This window comes from Mytilus californianus, unplaced genomic scaffold, assembly GCF_021869535.1.
Source record: "Mytilus californianus isolate M0D057914Y unplaced genomic scaffold, xbMytCali1.0.p SCAF_12, whole genome shotgun sequence".
Taxonomy (NCBI): Eukaryota; Metazoa; Mollusca; class Bivalvia; order Mytilida; family Mytilidae; genus Mytilus; species Mytilus californianus.
The window spans coordinates 59152629-59173573 of NW_026262604.1; positions in this window are offsets into that span (position 1 = coordinate 59152629).

Below are 20945 nucleotides of genomic sequence, written 5' to 3' on the forward strand. Positions count from 1 at the left end.
TGCAACACACAGAAAATACAGGATGAATGAAACTTAAGTTTTAGGTGGAAACACAGTTGAACACAATCACTAACCAATTTTGATTTCGTGTTCAATCTGAATTCAAGGTAAGTTATTGGTTTAAACAATGTTGAAGTAACCATTATTCAATATTGATTCAAAGTTGAATATCAAAGTTGATTTAACGTAGGTTTTCAACGTTGATACAAATTTGCAAAATCCAATGATAATTCAACATTGATTCAACATAGAAAATAAACATTGATTCAACGTTAAATGCTGGGATACTACAACTGACTAAATTATGTTTTGTCTTCTATACTCCCATTTACACTTGATTTACCTATTTGAGGTTGATATAAATTTCCGTTTCGTATCTATTTTGATTATTTATATATTTGATTAAGGTAATTAAGATATTAAAGCGTATGATTTTGTTAAAATTAGGATATACTTAAAATGACAAAATTATTTTATGTTTACCTGGGTGACCTTTCCTACTTGAAATTGATGATTAAGAAAATTGTGTTTTTTTTTCGTTTTCACCATATCTCACTCATGGTGTTGTTCTAAATGAATGAATGCTGATACGTAGCGTAATGGAATCAGGATGATTAGCGTAGCTTTTTGTAAGAAATCAACATATACTGAAAATGACAAGTTTAATTTTTGTTTACCTGTGTGACACGTATTTTTCTGGTAAATGGAAAACTGAGTGGTATCGAAACCAATGACATCATTGTGGAATACACACCGACCGTGCGAGGGCTGTATAGCCAGTCAAGGTCGTTATAAACTCCCCATCATCATGGAATACACCCACCTGTGACCCATCAATATAGATAGACTCCAATGAAAATTAATATGAACAGATAACGGCCGATATTTTCCAAATCTCGTAACTACAATCCCGTCCACTTTTCATTAATGTGACCTTTCGAATTTGACTTGTTACCGGCTTTGTACTAAAATGAGCAACACGAAAGGTGCCACATGTGGAGTAGGATCTGCTTACACTACCTGAGCTGAATCCCAGTTTTTGTGATGGGGTCGTGTTGCTTAGACTTAATTTTTCTTTTATGTTGGGGTGTTGTGTACTATTGTTTGTCTTTTCCTTTTATTGTTAAGCAACCATCAATCAATCCTTTTATAGACATGACATTGTCAGTTTAGTTTCGACGTGTTTAAGTTTGAATGTCCCTGTAGTATCATTCTCCTCTCTTTTGCATGTTCAAAATCGCACCAATCCAGTGAAGTAGAAATGGATTTTATGCAGAAAGTTTTCATGCACCGCTGATGATAGTAGAGGGGCATTAGGTTTCGTCTCGATGTCTGTCCCGAATGGGGTTAAAGTTTTTGGTGATGGTAGTTCAGTTTCTGAAACACCATATTTCTATAATTCTTACTATGAAACAATAGCATATGTTAATTCATGCCAACAAATTGGCTAACCATACAATATGACTGAATAAACTCCTTCGTGGAAAGGTCTCCAAGTACATTTTTTCGCTTCTTTGCTGCCTGATCTTGAAAGTGCTGTAATTCTTCCTCAGACAGAGCTCTTTAATTCTCAGAACACCTCTTGAAATATTCGGACTTACCAGTTGTTCACGAAATAAAAAAATCCTTCCAAAGACCCTGATATAGGATATTGATTAGTATTGCTATCCTGATCATCCCCAAGGGTGACTGGGGAATAGAAGTATGGTCACTATTGGTCTTCCTCCGACCGGCAGTAAAACCCTTGCTAAAGTGGGGCGTCCGTTTGGCTGTGCGGGATGTACAAATTTGCAGCCACGTCCGGTCAGAATGGGGACGTTAAATCCGATGCCTCGTGTAAAGAGAGTGCTACGCTCTTTGCACGTTAAGAACCCTTGCAACAACTCTTTGAGGGGTCCGTAGGTGACCTGTTGCAAGGCTAAATTTCTGTCCCTATCCAATATACCCTCATTTCCCGTGACAGTCTAAATTTCTCTGACCTTAATCCCGGACGCCCCTATTACAGAACCTACCTATTGTATTTATTGTTAATTTGTTCTCGTCCTGAATATGCATGAAGTATTTGCCACTGGACGTTAAGCAACCAACAATCAATCAACAATCAATGCTATCCTGATCTGAGCATGTCATCTTAATAAATTTCATTGAATTAGGATGAATTTCTGACTACCTGACTAAGATTATTCAAGAAAGATGATGTGATCATTAAGAACTCGCTGTTTTATTAGTAATCATATAAAAAAATGTAGAAAAATCACATGATGGTGACATTTCTGTGCACATATGATTACCTTGATACATGATATTTTTATCATACCTTTTTTATTTGTTAATATTTATTCATGATGTATGAAGCAATTATTCGATCACTGTTTGTAAACCTCGTTTCTGCATACTAACAAACTCACAATAGGCATTCGGGTTCTGCTTGCTGGTTCATTTACTTGGTTTAGATGGAACACCTTTTTCCTTTCGTCTAAAATGTCCAATCCACGTGTAAACGTCTTCCCCCATTGGATGTCTTTGGAATAGAAATATGATCACTACAGATCTTCTTTCGAACGGCAGTAAGATCCTTGCAAAAGTGGAACGTCAGTTTGGTTGTGCGGGATGTATAAGTACACAGCCACACAATGGGGTCGTCAAATCCGATGCCTAGAGTAGTGAGAGTGCTACGCTTTCTGCATGTGTAAAAAACCTTTGTTTCAATTCTTTCAGGGGTCCGTTGGTGGTCTGTTGCATGGCGAAATTTCTGTCCCTACCCAACAGACCCTCATCTCCTAAGTGCATTCCGGATAACCCCCATTACACGACCTACCAATTGTATTTATTGTTATGAACGTGCATGAAAAATTTGCTACTAGAACAAATAAAAATCAGAAATCACTTTTCAGTTGTTTCTTAAATAGGAAATCATACCAAAGATCTCGATAAAGGTTATTGATTAATTTTCTGATCTGAGCATGTAATTTATATAAATTTCATTTTTGGAAAAAAATGTATAATTTTCCTTTTGAAATTCGATCATTGATTTGGGGCGCTATTCAGATGAAAAATACCAACTCCACATGTAGAATTGAAGTATTGAATTTGAACTCTACCTGATGAAAGAAGAGAGGCGAAAGATACCAAAGGGACATTTCAGCTCATATTTCGAAAAAAAAAGAGAAACTGACAACGCCATGGCTAAAGAAGAAAACCAACAGACAAACACCAGTACACAAAACACAACATATAAAACTTAAGACTCAGCAACACGAACCCCACCAAAAACTCAGCGTGTCTCAGGTGCTTCGAAAGGGTAAGCAGAGGCTGCTCCACGTGTGGTAGTTATCGACACTAGTTGTCTACTTCCTGATAAAGTATAAACTTTTATGCAATTGGAACTTTAAATTTAAAACGGAATACTAATAATATATTTAATAAAACAATATATATGAGTGTCCGACAAAGGCTATTCCAGACAGATGAATGCTTTCATTACATTCTTTTATTTTATTGAAAGAAATGAAAAAATGTAGAAAAATCATATGTAATGGGCATATCTTAGTGCAATTATGATTTGCACTATACATAATATTTATTTCATACTTTTTAATTTATATAATTTGTTTATAATAATTAATCATGGTGTATTAGGCTTCATTTCTTTTCTGCGTTCTTACAGTCTCACTGTAGGCATTTGGGCGTTGCTTTTGGTTGCTTTTGTTTTCTTTAAAAGTCCCAATCCATGTCTACTGTGATATATTAACGAATGGTGGGCAACCGAAGCGTAATTCGAGCAGGGAAATAATTTGACATACTTTGGGACTTGTATATGCAATGTAAGTGTACTTTCTCACGAATCATTTGATAGTAATCGAATGGAGCATTTTCTTGAAGGTATTCATAATACGACGTTTCTAAGACATTAATATGACAATTTGTAATAAACCCATAATATTAATAATAGGATACAAATAAACTTTATCAAGGATTGACTTTGATATAAGTCGAGAGTTTTAGCACATTTCCCCCTAAATATCTTGTCAGCACATTTTGAATTTCAATTCTAAGGAGCTATTAGTGTGAACTAGTTTATCTGCTTGTCGATTTCTAGGCGGGCATCATTAGCAATTCTTGTTTTTCCTTGGGTTTATTTAAATTTCGATTTTCACTAGATGAACTGTTCTGCACAGATCGAACTGTTTTCTCGTTTTAATTGTTTCACATTTTTATGTCAGTTCTTTTTACAAGTATTCATGCTTGTGATACATCTACCCCTTCTGTGGTTTTTAATTGTGCTTCTGGAGCAATTTGTACAGGAAATTTCAATAATATTTTATTTCTACTAGTAGATTCCAGATGGATGATAATTGTTGATATTTACAGAAATGCCAAACTGATAATATGATAATGCGTGACGCCTTAATGAAAACTTATAACTATCATTTTGTGTTTTTAATATAAGAATAGGTAACTGTGATAGGATATATTAGTTTTGCATAGGGTTTGTAATGCAAATACCTAGACAATCTCCTATCTTGCATGTTTTCATGTCATAAAATTGCACCAATACGGCCATGTCCATTATGCGAAGGGACGGGGTTGTTATATATTCTGTTTTTGAATATGGTGCCTTCTCCACACATAACAGATCATGTGGAGTTGTACCAATCGCTTGATCCACCATTAACTGTGAAAAAACATAAAGTATACTTATTTATTTTACAAGTCGCAATCTTATTTTAATCAACATCATAACATACTGACCCCCAAGGGTGACTGGGGAATAGAAGTATGGTCACCATTGGTCTTCCTCCGACCGGCAGTAAAACCCGTGCCAAAGTGGGGCGTCCGTTTGGCTGTGCGGGATGTACAAGTACGCAGCCACGTCCGGTCAGAATGGGGACGTTAAATCCGATGCCTCGTGTAGAGAGAGTGCCACGCTCTCTGCACGTTAAGAACCCTTGCAACAACTCTTTGAGGGGTCCGTAGGTGACCTGTTGCAAGGCAAAATTGCTGTCCCTATCTAATTTACCCTAATTTTCCAGTGGCAGTCTAAATTTCCCCGACCTTCTTCCCGGAAGGCCTACATTACAGAACCTACCTATTGTATTTATTGTTAATTTGTTCTCGTCCTGAATATGCATGAAATATTTGCCACTGGACGTTAAGCAACCAACAATCAATCAATCAATAACATACTGACATATTTTACATGTATTTATGAATCATCGAAAAGTGAAAACAACATGTTATGAATGAAATCATGGATGTACTAGGACACATATTTGGTTTAGTCTCAACTTCTTGTTTACTGTGGAACCCTGAATTAACTTTTCATCCTAAATTTTGAAATTAACTATTTTGGGTATAAAACATTAAAAGATAATTTGTTATGTCGGATATAGAATTTGCAGGTGTAGTTAGTACACAAAATATGTTAGGTTTAATACAGAAATAGACAATTACATCTTATATTAATTGTAAACCAAGCATGTGCTAATCTCCATATTTTCGAAACGACAAAATAGTAATAACTGTAACTAAGTTTCTAATAGATCCAAGTTATATCAAGGGCTTGAAGACTTTATTTTATTTCAAAATGTCCACCCCCCAGGGTGACTGGGGAATGCAATTATAGTCACCATTGGTCTTCCTCCGACCGGCAGTAAAACCCTTGCCAAAGTGGGGCGTCCGTTTGGCTGTACGGGATGTACAAATTTGCAGCCACGTCCGGTCAGAATGGGGACGTTAAATCCGATGCCTCGTGTAAAGAGAGTGCCACGCTCTTTGCACGTTAAGAATCGTTGCAACAACTCTTTAAGATGTCCGTATGTGACCTGTTGTAAGGCTGAATTTCAGTCCCTATCCAATATACCCTCATTTTCCGTGGCAGTTCAAATTTCTCCGACCATAATCTCGGACGCTTCTATTACAGAACCTACCTTTTATATTTATTGTTAATTTGTTCTCGTCCTGAATATGCATGAAACATTTGCCACTGGACGTTAGGCAACCAACAAGCAATCAATCAATATGTTTTTTCATATGCGTACTGAGAATTAACAAAGTTGTTATGATGGAAGATATTTTCCGATAACCAATAATATCAAGTTTTTTTTTTTTTTTTTTTTTTTTTATGGAAACAATGTACCAGACTGCCACTCCTGCCAAATATCCCTTCACACCAATCCAAATGAATATATATTATTGCTATCACTTTTGTACCTGCTCCTTTCTATGGTAAATTCTTCATACTATCTGTTTAATTAGTTCTGGCCAATGTCCATTATTCTACTTAAACATGCTGTGGGTTATTGAAAGTTAACTCTAAAAAAGAAAAATTATGCTTAAGATCTTTTTCCGACTTCCAAATCTCTGAAGACTGTCCCTTCATTAAATCCTGTCAGGCAGTTGAATGTTGATGCCTTCAGGTTTTTGTTGTCAATTTTTTCCGTTCCAATTTCCCAACACCTTCCATTTAACTTTGTTAAGTTGGTTGGTTATTGGCTGAAAAGTCTGTTTTTCTTTCCTCTGAAGTTAGATTATAGACATTCAATACATCATTGATGTTTCTTACTGCACAAGTCATTATCTTCATATGAATATAACGATATATGTCTTTGATTTATTGGTATGATTAAAAGCAATGAGATTACCAGTTGAATAATAATATAACTACTCTGTACGAATATATTTGACTATTTATTCTCAGAAAAAGTATCTAGGTGAACGTGTTTTTAAATGTTTTGGTCGATATTTTGATGCTTTACCTACAACATAGTCCGTTACTTTTTCTAAATGTACGTTAGAGAGATATTTATTGTTTAAGAAATTTCTGAACTTTGACACCAAAACTATGGTTGACCATTTGGTCGTTTTACACAATTTTTAAGACGATCCATGTTCTTTGTTTATTGAGTGGATTGATCTTGATAAAGATTAGTCAAGCAATAAATTTTGAGCACTTTGAAGTCAGTGTTGCACTTTTTATAAAGAACAGTACTTAAATCAACAAATAAAACTTCTTAAAGAGCTTCATCAATGAAAGCTTACATTATCAGGGAGGGTTCACAAAAGAAAACAATTCGCAGTTGCAAGTTTTATAGTGAAATGCATGGATGTACCCCAGACTATTGATTTCCTTCTCTGATAATTTTCTGCTACAAATTATTAATGAACTTTTATTTGTGTTTAAATTCAAAACAAGACATTTTTCCTGGAACTCATCAGAAGTCTTAAAACAATAAAAAGAATTAAATTCCACGTCAAAGATTTGGCTAGTAAATTATCATGTTTAATGTGCAATTTAAATCTCTGAAACAGTTCTATATCTTATTTCAGATTGGTAAAATAAATACTTAACTTGTATGTTTGAAGGAATAACGAACTTATGACGACTTCTTAAAAGTTACACTTGATTTATTTTCCTCGTTTGTATCAAATTGATTTATGTAGCTCCTTGAAATTCTATAGAAATATCAATATACAACTGCCTTGTATTCATACAGCAAGCGATATCTGCCCCCCTCTTAAATAAAAAAACATACCTATTATTGGCAAAATTTGAGGCGCTATTTTGTTTCTACTTTCATATATCATGTGTATATATTTACAAGAACTATGATGACAAGCGAAGGTTTGGAATCAAATTTTGTCCCTTTACAAGAAATATGCATAAAAAATAAGAAAAGTAACAGATTTATAAGATAAACAATATGCCTAACGTGAGGGTACCCAAATCGCACCTATTTTGACAGTTTTTTCACCTACTTTTTTTTAATGATCCAGACAAAAGTTTCCATTCTATATTTATTTTGTAGACGTATCCTTATTTACTATATAGTTACACCTATTTAATTTTTAATTCATATTGAATCATAGAAAAATGGGTTTGAACCGACCTCCAAACGATCCATGATACTGTAATGAGGAGTACCCAAATTGCATCCATATTTAAATTCACACCCTTAAAAATCGAATAACAGATACTAGTAGCTTTGTTTTATTTCTTCTTTTGAACAATTTGACATAATTCCTTGCTTGCTATTCATTTTTTAAGAAATGGATGCTTGCAAAATGTTTAATTTGCTCATTTTTAAAAGATGGCATTTTGAGAACGTCGCATACGTTTCCGTAGATTTACTTTTTCCAGGGAATGCTTCATCTGTTGATATATACTGTGAACGTTTTGTGTATATTTAAATATATTTACCTATGTTGAAAGACGTGTATAATATCAAATCGTCAAAATACAAAATGTTTAGTCTCAAAGAAAACTTGAAAGATTTACGCAGCTATTTTTGTTGAATAGGTGCAATTTGGGTACTGTAACGTTATATAAAACTAAAATATCACATTGTACTAGAGATCTAATAACTAAACAAAGTTTCTTAATAATGTAAACTTGGATTGTATATATTTTCTTGTTTGGTTGTATATAGCTAATGAGTTGGAATGAAAACCAATGCTTTGTAAAATATGAATGTTTATTAATTGCTGGTCAATGTCCAAATGAATACATGATAAACAATACAAAACCTACCTATTGTATATATTGTTGATTTGTTCTCGTCCTGAATATGCATGAAATATTTACCACTGGACGTTAAGCAACCAACAATCAATTAATCTTTCAAATACTAAACAATAGGAAATATTCAAATATGTCAGAAGGTTGCGTTATTTAAATAAAGGCAACAGTACTATACCGCTGTTATATATCTGTAAAAGTTGTGTCACCTTGTATAAATTTGTAAGTTTCAAACCTGGATCACACAAATCGTTTCTTCCTATCTGTAAATTGATTACTGAGAGCTGAAAAGGTGTAATGTGAGCATTTAAATCTTCACAATCTAATTAAAATATAGATCTCTGATTTCGTTATACTACATATGAGATCTAAGGACGTCCCGTATATATTTTCAATTCTGAAGGATTTTGCATGTGACTTTTTCAACCAATCAGAATTCTAGTTATCGAATCTGAACAGCACACGCGGAACATATACTTGAATGAGGTTCATTGAAAGGTCCCGAGGGTTTCCAAAACTAAAAACAATGGGGCTAACAAGTTTGTCGCTTCGATTATTACATTGGTTAAATCTCTTTTTTCGTAAGAACATCACCCCCAAGGATGACTGGGGAATAGAAGTATGGTCACCATTGGTCTTCCTCCGACCGGCAGTAAAACCCTTGCTAAAGTGGGGCGTCCGTTTGGGTGTGCGGGTTGTACAAATTTGCAGCCACGTCCGGTCAGAATGGGGACGTTAAATCCGATGCCTCGTGTAAAGAGAGTGCCACGCTCTTTGCACGTTAAGAACCCTTGCAACAACTCTTTGAGGGGTCCGTAGGTGACCTGTTGCAAGGCTAAATTTCTGTCCCTATCCAATATACCCTCATTTCCCGTGGCAGTCTAAATTTCTCCGACCTTAATCCAGGAAGCCCCTATTACAGAACCTACCTATTGTATTTATTGTTAATTTGGTCTCGTCCTGAATATGCATGAAATATTTGCCACTGGACGTTAAGCAACCAACAAGCAATCAATCGTAAGAACATCATACATTTAATACAAAACATTAGGATAGTAAATAGTAAACTATAGCCATGAATATTTGAGATATGTGACGTTTGTCATTGTTTTCAAATTGGCCCCTTACGCTTTTATGACTTGAGGTCGGATCGTAATCGTAGAAATTAAGAGTACAGTAAACTCTTTTATACTGTACACTGTTACGGTGCTTCCCCTTGGCTGCCAGACGTGAATCAAGAATTTTGAAAGGGGGGGGGGGGGGGGGGGGGGCGGAGGGGTGCAAACTAGGCATCGTTTGGAATGAGTGATGTAAAAAGTCTGAAGCATTAACCATACATGTATATGTAGCTTTACAAGCCCCCCTTTAATCCACCTCGGCTTACCTAAAAGATAAATAATTTCCTCCATGCATTTGCTGCTCTGTCTGTCTTAAGCTTATTTGGTAGAGGGGTGTCTTACTGTCCAATTCTTGTGAACTGTTAAAGGGGGACTCTTATTTTGTATCTAATAAAAAAAAAAAAAGAACCATCACTATAAACTACTGAGTCTAAAAAGATTATATTTTGTTCACAACCAGTAAGGTCAGGCATAGATTTTACTTGATATGACTCAACATTATCATGACAGTATTTAATTGTACATTTTGTACTTAACTTTGGTCTAGACTTTACTCAATCAGTATTATTGAGTACTTGATATAGTCTGAATATGGTCTGGACAACTACTTGACCAGTCTCTACTCATTGAAGATTTTTGCCGGTTGACTCATAATTGAGATTAGAGTTTTATAAAAAGCCTAGTTGTTTGAAAAAGTTATACAAATTTTTTAATGTGACTACCTGAACTAAGTCCGAACTGAAAATTCTGGATTTTTAACCTATTAATTAAATTCTTAAATTAGCAGCAGCTAGCAGTAAACCAAACTACAAAATAACCTGACATTTTGTAAGATTAATATATGATTGAGATACATGTAGCTGTAGAGTTATATTAAAATCTAAGTTAATTTGAAAAAGTTATAGAAATTTTTAAAGGTGACTATCTGAATTTAGTCTGAACTGAAAATTCTAGCTTTTTTTACCTTTTTATCAAATCATTAAATTTGAAAGCAATAAACTAAAATATCAAATAACTTGGCATTTTAATTGACATAGATGGGCTGATTCAGACTTAGTCGAGACTAAATTTAAAGGACAAGATTGAGTAGAGACTGGTTGAGCATTGGTTAAGACCATATTCAGACTATACCAAGATTATCAAGCTCAGTCAGACTTATTAGTAAAGTCTAGACAAAGGTCAAGTACAGTTAAGGACTGTGGAGTCATGTCAAGTACAATCTGTGCTTGACCTTACTGGTTGAGTACAAAATATGGTCTTTTCAGACTATGAGCAATTTGTAGTGCATGCCAGATAAAGTACCAAATCAGACTTACATGCATTCAATACACCTAATATAGTGGTCCTATTACTTTTAGTACTTGGAAAACAGACCAAATCAAAACTTACCATTTACAAATGGACCATAAAAATGAGGTCTCATTCATATGAAATCTGCCAAACAAACATGTATAATACATAGCAATCATTTCATATACTTAATCTGATAGACTAAAAAAAAATTTAAAAAATTAGCATTGACAAATGAACCAAGCATGAAAATGAGGGCTAGGCCAAGTGAAACTTGCAAGGCAGACATGAACACCTTATTATCATTCCATTATCATTCCATATGCAACATATAGTGGCCCTATTGCTTCAAGTATCTGAAAAATAGACCAAAACCTTAAAAATAAATGTCGTTGATATATATTGAACCATGAACATTGATGATCAAAAGGTCATGGTCAGATCAAAACTGCCAGTGTAAGACATTTGCACCTTAAAATCATTCCATACACCAAATGTAGGCCTAATTGGTATAGAATCTGAGAAATAGACAAAACCACAAAAACTAAACATTGTCCATTGAACCATGAAACAGGGTTCAAGGTCAGATGAAAACTGCCAGTCAGACATCCACATGTACACCTAACAATCATTCCATACACCAAATATAGTTGACCTATATATTACTTGTAGAATCTGAGTTACAGACTTGACCATAAAAAGTGAGTATTTCACATGATAAAAAAAACATAATTTTCATTCAAGCAGTCACTGAACCATAAAAATTAGGTCAAGGACAATGGAGATTTGACTGATAGAAACTTAGTGGCTAAACATAAGGTACAAATGTATCTGTGTACAAGGTATGAAACATCCAGGTCATCTACCTTCTGAAATATCAAACTTTATTCAAATAGTTTATGCTGCTGCCTTATTATGCTGATTGTAATCCCTATGTGTCGCATTTTGCAACGAACGTCTCAGACAACACACAAACTAGTTTAATCCAATTACATTTCATGTGCCTGTCCCAAGCCACGAACCCTGTTGTAGTATATTGTATACAATGTATGATGTATATCATATATCTTTTTGTATCTACCTTCTGAAATATCAAACTTTATTCAAATAGTTTATGCTGCTGCCTTATTATGCAGATTGTAATCCCTATGTGTCGCATTTTGCAACGAACGTCTCAGACAACACAAAAACTAGTTTAATCCAATTACATTTCATGTGCCTGTCCCAAGCCACGAACCCTGTTGTAGTACAATGTATACAATGTATGATGTATATCATATATCTTTTTGTTTTTGGAAATTTTTAGAATTGTGTATTAAATGCATATATGACAGATCTGTATGAAAATAGATGTGGTACATCTACATGTATGATTGTCACAGACGCAATGAATAAGATAGTTATGCTAAATCTATTCACTGCTTCTATAGACACAGGACATTTAATTTATAAGAGCTTGACAAATTGCATAGACAATTATTTGTTGCTAATTCAGTTGCTGTCGGTCTACAAAAAAGCAGGGTTAATATTCCTATCACAGTAATATATATTCTCGTCCTGAATATGCATATTAATAACTAATTTGCTGCTGGACGTTAAGCAGCTATCCATCGTCATCATCATCATTGACATACATGTATAATATCTCTTATTGTTCACATATAAACTTTAACTTACTACTTTATATACATTTTGTAGAATCTGAGAAATGGAATTGAGACAATTGACCGCAAAACAATAACCTTATTAACTGACAGGTGAAATGAGGTTGGGTTCACATGAACACCAGCACTTGTTTGAATTTTGTTTACCTAGTATTTATACTTAAATGTTATATTTAGATACATGTACATGTATATAGATAGGACTTGTAGTTTAAACAAAAATCAGAAAGAAGTTGAACCCTGTCTGACGACACATGAAAACCTTGGATCCCATACATGTACATGTGTATACCAAAAAAAGTCTTCTATTACTCATAATATGCCAGAAATTCACTTGATAATATCACTACACATGTAGTTTTTTAAGGAACCGCTGAACCATGAAAATGAGGATAAGGACAATGAACATTAGACTTGATTGATTGATTGATTGTTGGTTGCTTAACGTCCAGTGGCAAATATGTCATGCATATTAAGGACGAGAACAAATTAACAATAAATACAATAGGTAGGTTCTGTAATAGGGGCTTCCGGGATTAAGGTCGGTGAAATGGTAGAGCGGAAGACTAGTGGAATAAGAAAAGTTGGCAGAATTTTTTTTATATATATATCTGGTTTATCCGTTGAAATAAAGACGGAGGAAATTTATCTATTATTAACTACATTTGTATTCTGAACTGCATTTTATTTAATAAACTTATAGCACTGTCAACATGTACAATGTACCTGACGAACAACAACAGTACAACAGCTTGATTCATATGTGAACTACAATGTGCAGAATGCTATTATGGTGGGAGCTTGATTTAACACTTCACTTTATACTCCTCAACATTACTTTGAATATTAAATCCTATATCAACTTCATTCTTGATGATCAATAGGTCATGTATATACATGTATGTAGAACTCATTTTTAAACTTCTGTTGGAAACAAGATTTGTCAAATATGTCTTCATAAGGAGTTGCAAACCGCCCCCCCCCCCCCTCCCCAGGTTGACTGGGGAATAGAAGTACGGTCACCATTGGTCTTCCTCCGACCGGTAGTAAAACCCTTGCTAAAGTGGGGCGTCCGTTTGGCTGTGCGGAATGTACAAATTTGCAGCCACGTCCGGTCAGAATGGGGACGTTAAATCCGATGCCTCGTGTAAAGAGAGTGCCACGCTCTTTGCACGTTAAGAACCCTTGCAACAACTCTTTGAGCTAGGGGTCCGTAGGTGACCTGTTGCAAGGCTAATTTTCTGTCCCTATCCAATATTTCCTCATTTCCCGTGGCAGTCTAAATTTCGCCGACCTTAACCCCGGACGCCCCTATTACAGAACCTACCTATTGTATTTATTGTTAATTTGTTCTCAATTTGTTCTCGTCCTGAATATGCATGAAATATTTGCCACTGGACGTTAAGCAACCAGCAACCAACCAATCAATCATTCATTGAAGATAGCCTCCTCTACCTTGTTATTCTATTCATCAAGTATTGAGAGTAAAGAGAGATTATTCTATCAGTCAAGAGCATAATTACTTTTAAAAACAAGTCTTCAAAAAAATTATTTATATATACTAGTAATGTTACGAATGAAAACAAAGTTACTCATGTAATTAAAGATAGACATTTGAGCTTGACAAGACTATTTACTGTAATTTCAGATCAGACATCTGATTAACATACATGTACATGTAGTTATTTTTCTCACAAAGCATTATTTTTATACTACTGTTTCGGGTTAGGGTGAAGGTTGACGCCTGTTGCCTGTTAAAACGTTTAAACCCGCTGCATTTGTTTGCATCTGTCCCAAGTCAGGAACCTGTTGTCAGTGGTTGTCTTTTGTTGATGGGGTTCATAAGTGTTTCTCGTTTTCGTTTTTTTTTTATAGATTAGACCGTTGGTTTCCTATTTGAATTGTTTTACGCTAGTCATTTTGTGGGCCCTTTAAAGCTTGCAGTTCGGGGTGAGCCAAGGCTCTGTCTTGAAGGCCCTCCTTTGACCTATAGTGGTTTACTTTTTACACATTGTGACTTGGATGGAGAGTTGTCTCATTGGCCTTGGCTCACACCGCCAAAGGGCCCCAAAAATTACTAGTGTAAAACCATTCAAACGGGAAAACCAACGGTCTAATCTATATGAGAAACGAGAAACACTTATGAACCACATCAACAAACGACAACTACTGAACATCAAATTCCTGACTTAGGACAGGTGCAAACAATTGCAGCGGGTTTAAACGTTTTAATGATACCAAACCTTCACCCATATCATGCATCAGAGACTAAAATCAACTAAAACACATCCCAGGGATTTAGTATTTTAACGCCATGGACAGTCAAAGAAGAAATGACTTGTGCAATGCCAAAAATAAATGTATCGACAGGCAGTAGAATAGTTAGGAGTTAACCTCTTTATAGATCAAAATGAACCTGGGTGTGTCTTTATACATCCCGTTTGAAAAGAATACAAATTTAGTTATGTTTTAATTTGCTGATGACAAAATCGATATTAGTGCCAATATAGACTATATTCAAAGATCTAATTACAACATTGGTAAGATAACCTTTACTTATAAGTTTGTTTAAAGGTTCGATGAGTTTACACGGATCACATAGTGATTTCTGCGCTATAAGTACAATATTACCGTAAAATTTAGGATGTGAAATACCGTTTTTAATCAGTTTTCTACAGGTACAGCCAAATTTACTAATCAAATCTTTGTACCTATGGAAAAATTTAGTAAAAGTTTTACGTAATTTATGGTAACGGAATCCCTGACTTTATAATTTACCAGTGATGCATTGATTACGTTCGTTAAAATCTATGACATATCAGTACACACACGGGCACAACGAACGACTTGGGATATATAAACACCGTATGGTGGAGCCAAAGGAACATCGCCGTCTAAATAAGGAAAATTAACAATAGGGAATGAAAAGTCGTCTCTTTTGTCGTATATTTTAGTATGGAGTTTTCCTTTAGAGATTGAAATGTCCAAATCTAGAAAAGGACAACTACTGCTGTTTATGTTAGATTTAGTTAAAGTAAGTTCTTTTGGGTAAATTTCGGTAGTATATTTAGAGAACTCTGGATTATTTAACGAAAAAATATCATCTAGATAACGGAAGGTATTGTTGAATGTATCAACCAAATGTAACAATGGCGTGTCTTTACTGAGTTTGGTCATAAACTGAGATTCCTAGCAATACAGGATTATTTCTATTAAACTAATATTTCTTGTCACCGTAGCAAGAAGAGTACAGCTATATACTAGTACTATGTTGTGTGTACTATATTTACTATCATTTACACAATCATTCATTCATTGATGGACAGTTAGAAAAAGACTTTAGTCTATATACTACTCTGCACGAATTAGCACTTTAGCACCACGAGCTAGTATGGGATATGTAACTTTTTCCCTATTTTCAGGTAAGCACATTTACTTTTGTATGCCTTATAATGCATGCACTTCTATCAAATTCACAGTTCATATTTCAAGGAAACAAGTTAAAATTTTAAATAACTACGATTTTACCATCGGTCCTAGTGAATATAGTGTCTGTACCGAGTTCCTTCATATGGTAAACTCTTTCCATAGCCCGTTGGAAGCATGACCATGCAATCTTTGTGTTCCAAAATAGTTTCCAAAATTTGTCTCTGCTCAAATTTTAGTTCTTTAACTTTGTACTGAGGCAAAATTTCAGTTAATGCGTTTTCTAAGACTTAAGTCGTCTTTCCATTTCTGTGTCGCCATCTTCAAAATATTCCGAAGTCGCGTTCATAAGGACGATTTTGATTGTTCGATATAAATTCTTTCTGGGGTCAAATTTTACGTCAGAAAAGGTCACTGAAGTGAAACCTTTTACGGAAAGTCCTTAGATCTCATATGTAGTATAACGAAATCAGAGATCTATATTATAATTAGATTGTAATCTTCATTTTTTTGGAGTCTGTCCACTGTGCCTCCGCTAATACTATACCAGCTCACACGGAATTGAGCTAAATTAAAGTTGGTAATAACTTCGGGTCGTATGCTAACGCTTGTTAGACGAGAAATTAAGCTGTGTCCTAATATTGAAACCTTCGGACCTGATTGGATTGATTTGAATAGACATTTTCAATCTTTTAACAATATCAATATTTAGGACAACGAGATCGACTTGGAACTGTTTAAGGAATCAAATGAAGGTGCACCTCAAGGTAAAATCTTGTTCACATAATTATCGATCGTGTTGTTTAGCAAGATTGATTGATTGTTGGTTGCTTAACGTCTAGTGGCAAATATTTCATGCATGTTCAGGACGAGAACAAATTAACAATAAATACAATAGGTAGGTCCGGTAATACAGGTCAACTGGGTTACAGGTCGGGAAAAATGAGGGTATATTGGATAGGAACAGAAATTTAGCCTTTCAACAGGCCACCTACGGACCCCTCAAGGAGTTGTTGCAAGGGTTCTTAACGTGCAGAGAGCGTGTTTAGCAAGAATGTGTAAAACTGTGACGTGTTGTGTAAAAACTGATCAATGGCCACGCGACAAAAGATCTAGTGCAGGGGCTCCCCAAAGGGATAGGCAAAAGATAAATAATAATCAAAGCTAAAGGTTTGCGTCATCAGCATGAAATAAGCTATAAAAATAACTTAACTATATGTAAGAACAGTAAATAACTGTATGCATATATAATATTGATATATTTAATTAATGCATTTACAGGTTCATGTAAATGTAAACATAAGTATACATACGGTACTGTATAAGTGTCTCATTGTGTAAGAGTGTTTCTATCTATATAATAGTGAAATAATGAGTTTCTTATAGACACATCCTCTATTACAAGACCCACCTATTGTACTTGTTGTTAGTTTGTTCTCATCTTGAACATGCATGACATCTTTGCTACTGGACGAAAAGCAACCAATAATCAATCTTGTAAACACGCAACCAACAAAGTGTTTATAACTTATTGTTGGATAAAAGCGCCCCAGAAAAGAGCTGTTTTTACCGTTAAAACAGTTAAGATCAGCTACATATACTGTATACTTCTGTTTATAAATTCCATTAATATTGTTTTATTTGTGTTTGTAAATTATTAATCTTTACTGTGTAGTCCATTTTTAATGATATCTTTTTGGCGTGGCTCGGTACTTATATATCCCGCCAATGTGTTGTGCTGTGATCATTTTTTTGTATTATTGTCTTTCATTTTAGCTTGTGTGCTATGCCATTTTGTGTTCCTTTGTTGACATGTTCGTTTGTTTTTAGAGTGATTAAGGTTATAACACAATGTTGACGGCTGTACCCCTACTGTTGATACTTTTTACTTAGTATATCTTTGTTTTGGTCACACACTGTTGTCAACATAATGGATTTTTTAGCGACTGTCATACAAGTAAGAGGTTTAGCTAGTTATAAAACCAGGTTAAATCCACAATTTTCCACTTCAGAAAATGCTTGTATCAAGTCAGGAATATGACAGCTGTTTTCCATTCGTTAGATGTGTTTGATGCTTTTGATATCGCCTTTTGATGAGTGAATGTCCGTTTGATGAGTGAATTTCCGATTTCAATTTTCAAGGGAACAACTTAAAACTCAATTGAGATAAACCTAGTGTGTGAATTGATGTCATAAGATTTATTATAAGGCACCTACAGGTTACTGTCAAGACTCGGCTTGGTATGCATTGACATATACCCCATATTTGCAATGAGTGCAGCTACTCATACTAATTTCTACATTTACATGTATAAGTTTGACGATGGATTACTGGTATAGTAATATGAAAAGTGATGTCGACTTCCTATTCTGATTTTCTAATCTGAGATTCCCCAAGGGTGACTGGGGAATAGAAGTATGGTCACCATTGGTCTTCCTCCGACCGGCAGTAAAACCCTTGCTAAAGTGGGGCGTCCGTTTGGCTGTGCGGGATGTACAAATTTGCAGCCACGTCCGGTCAGAATGGGGACGTTAAATCCGATGCCTCGTGTAAAGAGAGTGCCACGCTCTTTGCACGTTAAGAACCCTTGCAACAACTCTTTGAGGGGTCCGTAGGTGACCTGTTGCAAGGCTAAATTTCTGTCCCTATCCAATATACCCTCATTTCCCGTGGCAGTCTAAATTTCTCCGACCTTAATCCCGGAAGCCCCTATTACAGAACCTACCTATTGTATTTATTGTTAACTTGTTCTCGTCCTGAATATGCATGAAATATTTGCCACTGGACGTTAAGCAACAAACAATCAATCAATCAATCTAATCTGAGATATCGCTCCCTAGTTTAATACTCATTTTACAATTTATTGAACAAACAGCTTGTCAGGGAAGATATAAATAATGTCCATGTTTATGGGGAAAAATATGGTACTTCAGACTAAACAATCTGCATAGCTAGACAAAAAGCAATCTTACTCCAGAAAAAACATAGCATAGCTCCCCCCCTCACCCCATTTAAGATTAAAGCTTGGATACCTTATACAAGTACATAACTATTTATCTTTGTTGATTGGATAATTACCTGATCCTATTGGTAACTCACTCCTCTGGTCCTCAAAAGCTGGTGGCTATTTTGATGTCGGATTCTGGTTTGGATTTCCCGATGTGATCAGGATGTCCACTTAAAATGCTACTCCTCTTCCACTTGATACCAAGAGAATATTCTCCAATGATTGAAAACATTCATGCCCGATAACAAATCAAATGCCCCCATCTAAGCATGTAAATTTTCTAAGTTTGTAGGAAATCAAGTGATTTCTAATGTCCTTTGTACACTCCTTGATCCAAATCACAGAACCCCCAAGGGTGGCTGGGGAATAGAAGTATGGTCACCATTGGTCTTCCTCCGACCGGCAGTAAAACCTTTGCTAAAGTGGGGCGTCCGTTTGGCTGTGCGGGATGTACAAATTGGCAGCCACGTCACGTTAAATCCGATGCCTCGTGTAAAGAGAGTGCCACATTCTTTGCACGTTAAGAACCCTTGCAACAACTCTTTGAGGGGTCCGTAGGTGACCTGTTGCAAGGCTAAATCTCTGTCTCTATCCAATATACCCTCATTTCCTGTGGCAGTCTAAATGTCTCCGACCTTAATCCCGGAAGCCCCTATTACATAACCTACCTATTGTATTTATTGTTAACTTGTTTTCGTCCTGAATATGCATGAAATATTTGCCACTGGACGTTAAGCAACCAACAATCAATCAATCAAAATCACAGATATTTCATAGGGATAGTAGTTAGAAGTAGAACATTTAACATGACTTAAGCATGAAAAACTACATTTCATCTGAACCTCTGCTGCCATAGTTGTTGTTATGGAATATATACAATACACTTTTTATGGTTTTCAAATTGGAGATCTCCATAATTATAAAAGGAAGATATTTATAAGCAAATTAATAGATATTTAAATTTAATGTTTTACAACTTTAGTTTGAAAACCCCAAAATGTTTGACATTAAAAAAATAAAGGAGTCGCAAATATAGCCGTTTTGTGCATAGCCGATTAGAGCTAAAACCAACCAATCAAACTCCTAATCTACTCCTTGTTTTTTTCGAGGCTTTTGGAAGATTTCCTATGATTTTCCTCACTACAGTTTGTTTATAAATGATTGCTTATTGAAACATGTTATAGATCTTAATTGTGTGCATGAGACACAATCATGTGTTTGGTATAGTCATGTTTTCCAACATCGCGAATTGTGAGGATAGTTGTAGTGCCTAACAAGATTTTGTGAGGTAGACGAAATAGACCTTAAAACCATCGTATTGAATTTTGATGTATTAACTACTTTAGTTTGGAATTAATTGTAATAAATATAACCCAATGAGACTGAAAAATGTATTTTTTTTTTTGTTAAGATACAATAATTCTACCTGGTGTAGACGTGCGTAAAATGTATATCGACATTTCTCTTCGAAAAATGACTTGTTTTATGGAATAAAACGTCTTATTTGTAAATTTTCTCTTTTTTTCTCCGCAATAGGCTTTAAATAAATAATGTTTCTACGTTGTATTCGAAAAATTTTGTGAAAATATAAGAAGTGGCAATTCTTACCTTTCATACCTTTACTTTCATTGATTAAACATAATATGGACTCGTCCAGTGTCCAGTTTGATGGTCATTTAAGCTACTCTACACATTCATGCACGTTCTGATTTAATCAATATACATGTATGAAAAGCATTTAAACAGTTTGAAGGTAAACTAATAATAACTTAATCCAATCAAATTGCTAAAGATTCAATAACAATGACCGGTCCACATCATAATAAGTAATAGCCAAGGGGTAAACTGGGTAGGGAGAAAATGACAGATTTTTTAAGTTCATTTTTTGCAATAACAAATGAAAATTTGTTAACCAAAAGTT